Genomic DNA, 10543 nt, shown 5'->3' on the forward strand with positions numbered 1-10543 from the left:
AGGCCGGGCCCTGCCCCCTTCTGGCCACGTGACCCAGCTGGTCACCCAGGCAACCGGCACCTGAGCTGCCTGGGTGATTGGCAGCTCTGCCAATCACCCTCACAGTCACGGGGCACCTGCGTGACTCCGTGACAGTGGCGGTGAGTGGGGAGCTTCCGCAGGCAGCCGCAGTGGTGTCAATGGCAAGGGGAGGGGTGTGGCAAGCACCAACTGGTGATCAACAACCACTCGCAGACGCCGGCAGCAGTGTTGGTGGCAAGGCGGGGTGGTGATGAACAGTGACCATCCACAAACACCGCTGGCAATGTCAGACAATCTCAGAGGGTGCACATATACCTGCATGCACCCCCTACGCGTCACCAGTGCTTCTCTGCCTTTATTATAGATTTCTTCTATCTGGTTATTTTACTATATCTTCTATCTATAATATATTGGTAAGGTGTATATCCAAACCTTTCCGAAAAGAGAGACGAGCAAGAGACTGACTAGGAAGCCAGTCACTGCAGCCAGCCAGTACCTTTCACACGCTGCTGCTTCCAAACAGCTCACAAAAGGCAGAGAGAGGCTTTACAGAGAGCCTTGTATGCTGTTTCTCTGTCTCTCTCCCAGAGCACTGGGATTGGAAGGGATCTTGAAGACAGCTTGCAGACTCTCTGGCCCGCTACAGATGTTGGAGCAGTCCTTCTGCTGCTCTCTTCCCCCTCCCTCTTCTGAGTTTGTTTTCCCACGAGCCTGGCTCTGGAACATTCCAAAACACCCAAAGCATTCTGAAACATTTCAGACGGTTTCGTTTAATTTCGGAGATGTTTTGGAGCCTTCCATTTCATTTCAGATTTGGTGTTTTGGGTGCTGAAAATGGGCCAAAACACCTCTGTAATGAAATGGCTGCTCAAATTTTGCACAGCCCTAGAAGGCACCCTGGAGCTCAAGCCAGGGCGAGGGTAGCATGGTCATGGCCACCCTGGGACCCTGAACCTTGCTACATTTGGCAAGTTGCATGGGAATGCTCTGGCTTGTGGTAACTGGCGTGGGGGATGCAGGTGGTTGCAAGAAGGTGCTAATCTGCTGTGTCAGTGCTGCTGCTGGTTCTGAACCACTAGGTCCTTAATTTGTTGCTGCTGTTGGACAGCCATGTATTTTAGAAGCATTTCCATCTCCATAGTATGGGTCAGGGGAAGTACTGTCTGTGATCTGTTTCTGAGCCAGAAAGTGCAGAGGACAGGAGGCTGCTGTGCCCTTCGTGCCAGTCTGGAGCTCCCCCTCCTAGGCAACACCTTGGCCTCATGACCTGCTCGCCTGGTCATCTTTATGTTACTCTTCATAAACAGTAAAGGACTTTCTTTTCTCTTTCTTTTTCAGCCCACACTAATTTTTGGATATTAGACACTGGGACTTTAATCCAATGCCTATTTAAGTCAATGGGAGTAAAGGATCAGTTTTTTCTGTGAATGAAAACCTTCATATTTACATTAGATAGAGTATTAAGACAACAAAACAACTTCCAGACTTAAAATATCTGCTCTATGATGGTGGTTATGAAGGCATTTTCTCCATATTTTGTTTATTCTACAACTGTCTGTTTGGGTTTTTCTTGCACTTTTTTCTTGGAACTCTCCTGTCCAAGACAGATATAGATAAATAGCCCCAACAGGGTAATTCCCATGTTCCTATGATAAAATGAAGGAAGGGAGAGGCTGGAGAGTCTGACAGGATAAGGTTCTTCAGCAAAAACTTTGCTGAAGTCTCCAAAATCAGTTTTGCATTATTTAATAGAGAAGTGACAATCTGTATCCCCAAATGGATTATCTCATGCCGGCTCTGTACAACTGCTTAGCTGACTGTTTCAAAGTCACAAAGAAACCTGATTCTTGGTTGTATGTAGATTTATATGTAAAGGGACAAAAATTGTGTACTGCCTCTCAACCTTGTCCTGTCAGCAGGACTTTATTTTTGACTTAGCGTCACTTTTTCCTTGTCATCTTCAACTATCTGTAACCTAAAATTGATTAAATGTTGCATATGTCTGATCATTCCTATGTCATTTTAGATAGAAGAACTGGATGTTTTATGTAGTAGATGCAGTCCAAAGAGTAGCACAGTGTCCCGTGTGTCTTGTAGTGTGTATTAGTATTTTTTTTTTTTTTAATGTTTCTCTTCTTAGTGAATCAAAAAACATTTTAAAGTAATGTTTAGGGATTATTGAAAAGTACTGTATGGGACTCTTTATTAAGAGAACTTTATATTTCTTCTCTTTGGCCCACTGTAACTGGTTGGAATAGGATCATCAAATTGTTACCATGTAGTCATGCCACTGGGGTTCACATTTAGGTCGAGGTCTTCTTCATACTACTCCAGTTTTTCAGACGGCACAAAGGAGATCGTGGAAAAAGTGAGGAATTTGATTTAGGTGTTCTAAATCTTTTCATCTTCACTAGTATCTTTGAGGAAATCAACAATGAACTCTTGAGTTTAAAAGTTGCATTAAAGGACAGGTTGTGGTATAGCAAGCAAAATGAAACAACCTAAAACAGCTCTTGAGTTAGGTTGATACGGTCCCACAATGTACACTAGGAATTATTGCATGGGTGGAAACGGCTATTGAAGTTGGCAGGGAGCTGCAACAGCATTATATAACTTGTGCTACATATCAACTGGGAGTTGAGCAGAAAGCATGATATGGACATGATGTTCCATCTTAGTCCATGTCTAGGCACCCAAGAGACAGAGGTCCTATTCCATTTTATTTGGGGGTTAAGTTTTTCAGGGATTCAAAGTGGGTGGTTCTTTCTCCCTCTTACTCCATCTTTTTTGGATCTTAACGTTAAAGCTAAGATGAAGGTATGCTATAAAAGCAGATACATTAATAACTTGTCAGTGATTTGAGCAGAGTGGAATAGGATCATACTTAAATGACACTTAGACATCAAAGTCTCTTAGATGTCTAGTAAGTGGAGCAGGATCCAACCCTAAGTGTTCTTTGTGGGAGAATTTTGGAATGCAAATTATTGTTCACTCCAGGGCAACCCCTGTAGGAATTGTAGTAAATGAGGAAACATGTCCTTACAAAAAACAGAGCAATCGCGTCCAGAGGGCTACAGAGAGGATATCATATTCATTACTTTGTACCTAACAACCATTGGGAATGTTATAGTATCGCTGTAATTGTTTAATGTAGAAAACTATAAACCAAGCTGAGTTTGGATTTCTTTACTAGTGAAAAAAATACAACTTAAAATGGAACTTGTACAAGGTTTGCTGCTTCTGTAATTTCACAGCAAGATTATTGGCAGCTACTAGTAGAGGTGAAGTTGCAGAAAACATCAGTGTTAAAATATATGGAGAGGAAATACTTACATATTTAATAGCAGCCTTCCATTACCTGAAAGGTGGTTCCAAAGAGGATGGAGCTGGACTGTTCTCAGTGGTGGCAGATGACAGAACAAGGAGCAATGGTCTCACGTTGCAGCAAGGGAAGCTTAGGTTAGAAGTTAGGAAAAAGCTCTTGCTAGGAGGGTAGTAAAACACTGGAACAGGTTACCCAGAGAAGTCATGGAGTCTCCATTCTTGGAGGCTTTTAAGACCCAGGTAGACAAAGCCTTGGCTGGGATGATCTAATTGGAATGGTCCTGCTTGAAGTAGGGGGTTGGACTAGATTACTTCCTGAAGTCCCTTCCAACCCTCATTTTCTATGATTCTATACTGGATGTTATTTTAATGAAGATAACACATAGTGGTAAATGGCATGTACTAAACATAAATGCTTACAAGCAGTGTTCCCTCTAAACTGTGTGGCGTGTGCAGTTGTGCCTGGCAGTGCAACATGAGCGCACCTGTGCGGCTGTGCATGCTGCACAGCTTAGAGGAAGTGCTGCTTACAAGTGTGTGTGAATTAGTTGTTAGAAAATGGCTGACATTAATTTGGACTGGCAAAAGATAAAAATGTTTTGTTTTAAAAAACAAACAAACAAACCCAAAACCAGAAACTTGTCCCAAAATGAAAGTTAGCCATACTTTTGGAAAAGTTAGCTTACCTCTTTTATCAACACCTTGAATCAGAGAAGCAAAAAGTCTGAAGAGAGAGTAATCTCTAAAGCCGTGGGCACATGTACACAAGACATTTACTGCAGCGTTGCCTAACTAGCTCCACAGTAAAGTCTGTCTACACATGCAGCCCTACTACACAGTAAACTAATTAACTATGCTATAGGTTAGTACTTGTAAACACAGCGGGGTCCTGAGACTTAATCCTTTATGGACTGTGTTTATGTCAGTGTTTGAGGACTGACTGATGTAGAAGGATGCCTGTGGGACAGACTTGCCCTTGGAATAAAGGACTATTGTGTTTTAAAGACTTTGTGAGCTAACCTGCTACCGTTACCTGGAATAGAGGATCTATTTACCTCATTAGCTAGTGTTAAGGAATCTAGTATTATATCAACCTAGCTTTTTACAAATGAAGATAGTGACAAGAAAAAGCTGAAAACACACAGAAGAGCTTGTTTCATTGTAATGAGCTAGCATTTGGAATAGTCTCTGTACCTGCTCTTTGGCAGTGAGCCATGGACCAAATACAACTGGTATTCCCAGCATTCAATGTTACATGTATAAAAGTGAGCTTAATGCTCCTGTTTCTTTAAGAGGAAAAAAGCTGTAGGGAGGACTCAGTGCAGAGTCAGGAGAGACACGTGACCACAAATGGCCAGGTTTAGGTTGTATATAAGCCCAGGTCCTGATCTGGGCAGGCAGTTTGGTCCTGGAGGCTAATGTGACAAGAGGTCCTGAGCAGACTGCAAAGAGAGACTCCTGACCAACATCTAGAAAGCCTGTGGGTAATACAGCCATATGGCTGGGGTAACACCGGTGGTCTAGGGTGGGACTAAGGTTTTGCATCCCTATGATGGTATGATGGGTTTTATACCAGGCAAAGAGACTAAGACATGATTATCCTAAACTAAAAGCAAGTTTATTGAACCCTAACAGATACAATTCTAATTGAAATTGGAGTAGCAGTAGCAGTTAAAAATGTTAGGTTTGTAGCTAGTCAAGTCAGAAGCTCACCACCCTGAAATACTGTAAATACAACTTTACTGGTTGATCAGACCTTGAAGTCTTGTGGGGATGTCTGATATCAAGACAGGATCTTGGACCAATGACAGGATCTCTTCAGGCTTTCTTCAGGAGTGTTCTGAGCAGGCGTCCCAATTCCTGTCATTTATATACCTTATCATTACTGTGTTATTGTTAATACATTAACATAAGCTCTTCCCTATAATACATATTAATAAGCCTGTTTCTGCTTGCCATATATGATTATCTGTAACTGGAATCTTCTAGTAGCCAATACCTTTTTATTCTTAGGTTAGTTTTGCTATTGCTAAATTTCCCTTTTCTCCCAAGTTCCTTATTTTAGTTGGCCCAATTCCTGTTTCGATTTTGGTCATCCAACCAGGATCTTCTTTCCCTTTGCCAAGGATGGGTCACAGTCAGGGTGAGCTGTCTGCCAAATCTCTGCTGGGTTGCAGCTGGTTGAAGTTAAGAATAAGCGTACAGCAAATACATATATCGGTGTCTTGCCAGGCACTGGTACTATTAAGCTGGGACCAGAAGCCTCTAGTTCCCAACAAAGGTGAGGTGGAAATCTCACAAACTGGTGGTTAGCGGGGAACTATGGGGAGGAGAGGAGGTCCCAGCAGGGCCAGGAGCAGAGCAAGAGGCCTGGGAGTTAGGCCAAAAAAGGGGCTAGAGCAGGGGTAGGCAACATTTTTTGGCCGGAGTGCTGAAAAAACCACAATGTCTACCTTGAAAGGTGCTGGAGTGCCGACATGCCGGAGCCTGGAGCAGCTGTTTGCAGCCTCCCACCTGCAGATGGCCCACGGAGCAGCAGGGCTTGCAGCTTCCCAGCCACCTGCTGGGAGCAGCCTGGGCTCTGTGGCCGGCAGCAGCTGCTTAGAGCCCAGGCTGGCAGTGGTGTGCCAAGCAAAATAGCCTTGCGTGCCATGCTTGGCATGCATGCTGGGGGTTGCTGACTGCTGAGTTAGAGAGTCCAGGACAGGGATGGACAATTATTTTGGGCAGAGGGCCACTTACTGAGTTTTGGCAAGCCATGGAGGGCCACATGTCAGGCAGCCAGGGGCAGATGCATATTAATTTCTTAATTTTTTTAGGGGCCCTGTGGGCCAGTTAGAATGGCCTGGCGGGCTGTATCTGGCCCACGGGCCGCATGTTGCCCACCCCTGGTCCAGGACCTAGGAGAGGCCGAGATGGATGGGGTTACAGAGCACAGTGCTCAAAAAGAAGCATAGAAGGGGCTCAAGAGCCCAGGTCCCAGGGAGAGGCTGAGATGGATTGGGCTAGAGAGCCCAGGGTAGGACCAAGACTGATGTGGAGCTCTGGGCCAGCTGGTGTGAATGACTGGTTGGATTAAGAGAAGAAAGTTAAAAGCTCCCAGAGAGATGATGCTAGGGAGGGAGGGAAGTTGAGAAGAAAAGCAACAATAAAGCACTGTGGTGAAACCCTTGCCCTGGACAGAAAAGAAGGGGGAGATATTTTGATTGTTGATATTTTGCTATTTGGTTTAGTCTGAGATGGCTGTAATAAGCATTAAAGTGCACACATTTTGGAGAGGAGTGCTCCATGCTGGACACAGTGTGGATCGAAGCAGCAGAGTTTTGTCCCTTCTAAAGCACGATGGAGAGCAGTGCATTCTGTTCCTCTGGGAATGCTATACTAAGGGCAAATGAAACCTATGGCTTCTCTCTCTCAAGATGTCCCCACTGAGGCAGGTTAAGAGGCTTGCAAATGAAATGATCTGTCAGCAAGCCTGAAAAAAATCGCAGCCTCCTGACTGGCTGAAAGAGCTCCTTTTAAATAGAGGTATTTCCCACCTCTGGGGGGAAAGGGGAGAGAAGGGGGAAAGACAGCAGAGGCGGATCCACCCCCTCAGTCAAACTGGAGCTGACCAGGGGACCTCTGGATGACGAGGGAGCACTCAGCCTGGAAGAACCAAGCCTGGCGGTGGGGTCGGGGGGGGGGGGTTTGCAAGCACAGACTGGCAGTCGGCGACCATCTGCAGATGTCGCTGGCAACATTGTCGGTGGCTGGTGGCAATTGGGGACCACCTGCAGACACCGCCGTCAGTTGGGCGGGGGTGAGAGGCAACCACCTGCAGGTACCACCAGCAATGTCGGTGGCACTTTTTGCAGGGGGTGCACGGCCAAACTCATGGGGTATACGTGCAACCGCGTGCACCCCCTACACATCACCAATGACTTGTAGTTTGGGAGACTGAGGGATTTATGCTTCCCTGTGTGACATGCTCTCTCAAGAACTACAAGTCCCAGAGTCCCTTGTGTATATAGATGGGGAGGGGAGGGACAAAGCACCATATAAGCGGGGACATTGATCCCAGGGACAATGGAAACCGGTGTTGCTGGTAGGATTTACAGGGCCAAAAGTGAGTAATGAGCTAGGCCTGGTGATTTAAACATTGAACAGAGAAGAACTGAAACAGGAATAGGGCTACTGCCTGGAAGGAAAGGACATTTCCTTCTTTCTCTCTCTCTCTTTTTCTCACACACGCACACACACCATGTCTGGCTATAAATACAAATCAGGCAGCCAGAAACGTAAGGACGTAAAACAAAGGGAACTAAAAGAAGCTAAAGGACACCAATCAATCCTCCAGTTTTTCAAAATGGATAAGGCCTTTCTCCAGTCTGGCTCAGGCAATATACTGACCAGGGAAGTAGATGAACAAAAGCCAGATGGAAATGATTTTAATATAGAGACTCTGTGGCAACTGATAATGAAGAAAAGCTGCCAGATGCATCATGTGACTCCAATCTAATGCTTTCAAAAGATAGTCAGGTAATATCACCATTAGCAGTGCACCACTGTGTTCAGAAGTACACGCACACCAACTGCTGAAACTTCCTTAGCCTGATGAAGGGTTTTTGAACCCAAAAGCTTGCTTAATAATTGTTTCCCAACTATTTAAGTTGGTCTAATAAAAGATATCAGATTCACCCAAAAAACCTTGTCTGCCAGACTTCCAATGGAGAACAGCTACCAATGGACTGGCTTGTTTGAAGTCCTACCAATCAAGCACTGCATTGCTTTCCATGTTGGTTACTTTCTGAAGGGAGACAAAAACAATGCAGTATCATGGCAAAATGTGAAGGGTATCCACCAAATGTGGAAAAAATGGCAAAAGCTATGTAATGAACTTCCTGAATATGAAAAGAGCATAGAACATAAAACTTGCTACTGCCAGTGGAAGTAATTACAGCAGTCATTGTCAGGTGGACAGGGAGTGGACAGCAAGGTTCAAACAGTGGTGACACACAGGAGTGCACGTGCACCCCCTGAGAGCACTGGTGCACCCCCTCACAGCCAGTGCTCCCTGCTTAGGTGATGGGCTCCCTGGGGAGATGGTTGCTGACTGGCTGCTAGGGGGGCACATGCCAGTCACCCATGGGTTCAAAAACAAATATTAACAGAAGGATGGAAAGAAATATTGGAAAGATTGTTGGATGTTACTTTATATCTTGCTTCAAGAGGTTTAGCATTCCAAGGAGATGATAATCTGATAGGTGACCCACACAGTGGCAAGTTTCTTGGAACTCTTGAATAGCTCATCATGACAGCGTCACTTGTGACCATTTGGCCAAAGTCAAACAAAAGCAAACAGAGGGCGAAATGATGCAAGGACAGGCTCATTATTATTTCTCATGAAGAGTCAGAATGAGTTTATTGAATTATGGGGTAAGAGTGTGCAGAAGGCCATCTATGCAGAGACAGACAAGGCCATTTATTATTCTGTCATACGTGATTCTACTCCTGATGTCTCTCACCAAGAACAACATGTGTTGATACTCCAATTTGTAGTTCACAACAAAGATACTGGTACATTTAACATTAAAGGGAAGGTTTTTTGAGTTTATCAACTTTGATTTTAAAAATGGAGAACAGATAGCTGAAATGCTAATTCCCAGCTTGAAGCATCATAACGTTCCTCTTGATGACTGTAGAGGTCAAGGTTTTGATAATGGCTCTATTATGTCACGGAAAATAAAAGGTGTTCAGGCCTGCATTATGTCCAAAAATGAACTTGCTGTGTATTCTCCTTGTGCTTCCCATTCACTAAATCTTGTAGGGGTTAATGCTGCAGAAACATTAACATTTGTGCAGCAACTTTTGTGTTTTTCAGTACTAGCACTCTGAGGTGGAAGTTTATAATAGAAAAGATATACTGCTCACTCCACTCTGTCAAACACATGCTGGGGTGTACGTGCTGATGCTATCCGTCCACTCACAAAGCATCTTCCAGGTACTCTGGAAGCACTGGAATGTGCTCTTGAATTAAAATTGCCACATGAAGCTCAATCACAACTGGAAGCACTGAAAAGGTACTTCAGCTCACCTTCGTGCTTTTTATTGGCTACATAGGCAACCGGTGCCTCCCAAGTCTAGGGGAACACTAGCAGCCGATTGCCGAGCCAGCTGCAAAACCAGAAGTGTACTTCTGGTGGCACTTCCAGTTTCGCAGCTGTGCACCCCCTGGAAGCTCCAGCTGATCTCAGGGGGTGCACGTGCATCCATGTGCACCCCCTATGCATCGCCAATGTTTGGCTAGCTTCTGGCACAAGGTTCTTTCAAGTATTGATGACAGAAAAAAGATTTTACAAGCCAGGAGAATCTCTCTTGAATCAGAGGCAGCTCTCGTTGCTGGTATTATTGAAGAAGTAAAACAACTTGGAGATTAATGGCCCAAAATTCTACAGGGAGTATGTCTTGTAGCAGAAGGCATGGGAATTTTGCCACAATTACAAAAAAAGGGAGGCAAGAAGCAGAAAAGATTTCATGAAGACACAGCTGGGGAATCAGGTTCTACCATCTCTGAAAATGATCCAGAATCTTTATTCAGGAGGAATGTTCTTGATGCAACTCTGGACAACGTTATCTATGGATTAGAGCACAGATTCAAAGCAAACAATGATATTTATTTTACATTCCGTTCAATCCTAAAATATGTGACACCACAGCCTGAGGAACTGGACGAAGCTTCTAAGTGTCTACTTCACAGGTATCCTACAGACCTTTCTGAGAATTTTCCTTGCAAAATGTTGCATCTGAAAAAAAAATCTTCAAATCTACTTTTGGAAAAGAGTATGAACTACCCCCACATACCTTATTCAATGATATTTACAAAAAACAACTGCAACTAGTTTTCAGTGAAGTGTGCATAGCCATACGGTTCTTTTGCACACTGCCAGTGACTGTAGCAGAAGCTGAAAGAAGTTTCAGCAAGCTAGCACTCATCAAAACCTGCATGTGTTCGACTATGGGACAAGAATAGTTAAGCCATCTTGCTATTTTGTTTATTGAGTGTGAACTTGCAAGAGAAATTGACTTCAGGGAGAGAATTCATGATTTTGCAATGAAAAAGGCCAGAAAAATAAAGCTTTAAAATGAATTGATCTATTTGTAAAATGTTTCCAGCCATGTTGGTCTACTAGAACAAAAACATCAAAACATCAACTGG

The sequence above is a fragment of the Crocodylus porosus genome, unplaced genomic scaffold, assembly GCF_001723895.1.
Source record: "Crocodylus porosus isolate Cpor-Errol unplaced genomic scaffold, CroPor_comp1, whole genome shotgun sequence".
In the NCBI taxonomy this organism is placed as follows: domain Eukaryota; kingdom Metazoa; phylum Chordata; order Crocodylia; family Crocodylidae; genus Crocodylus; species Crocodylus porosus.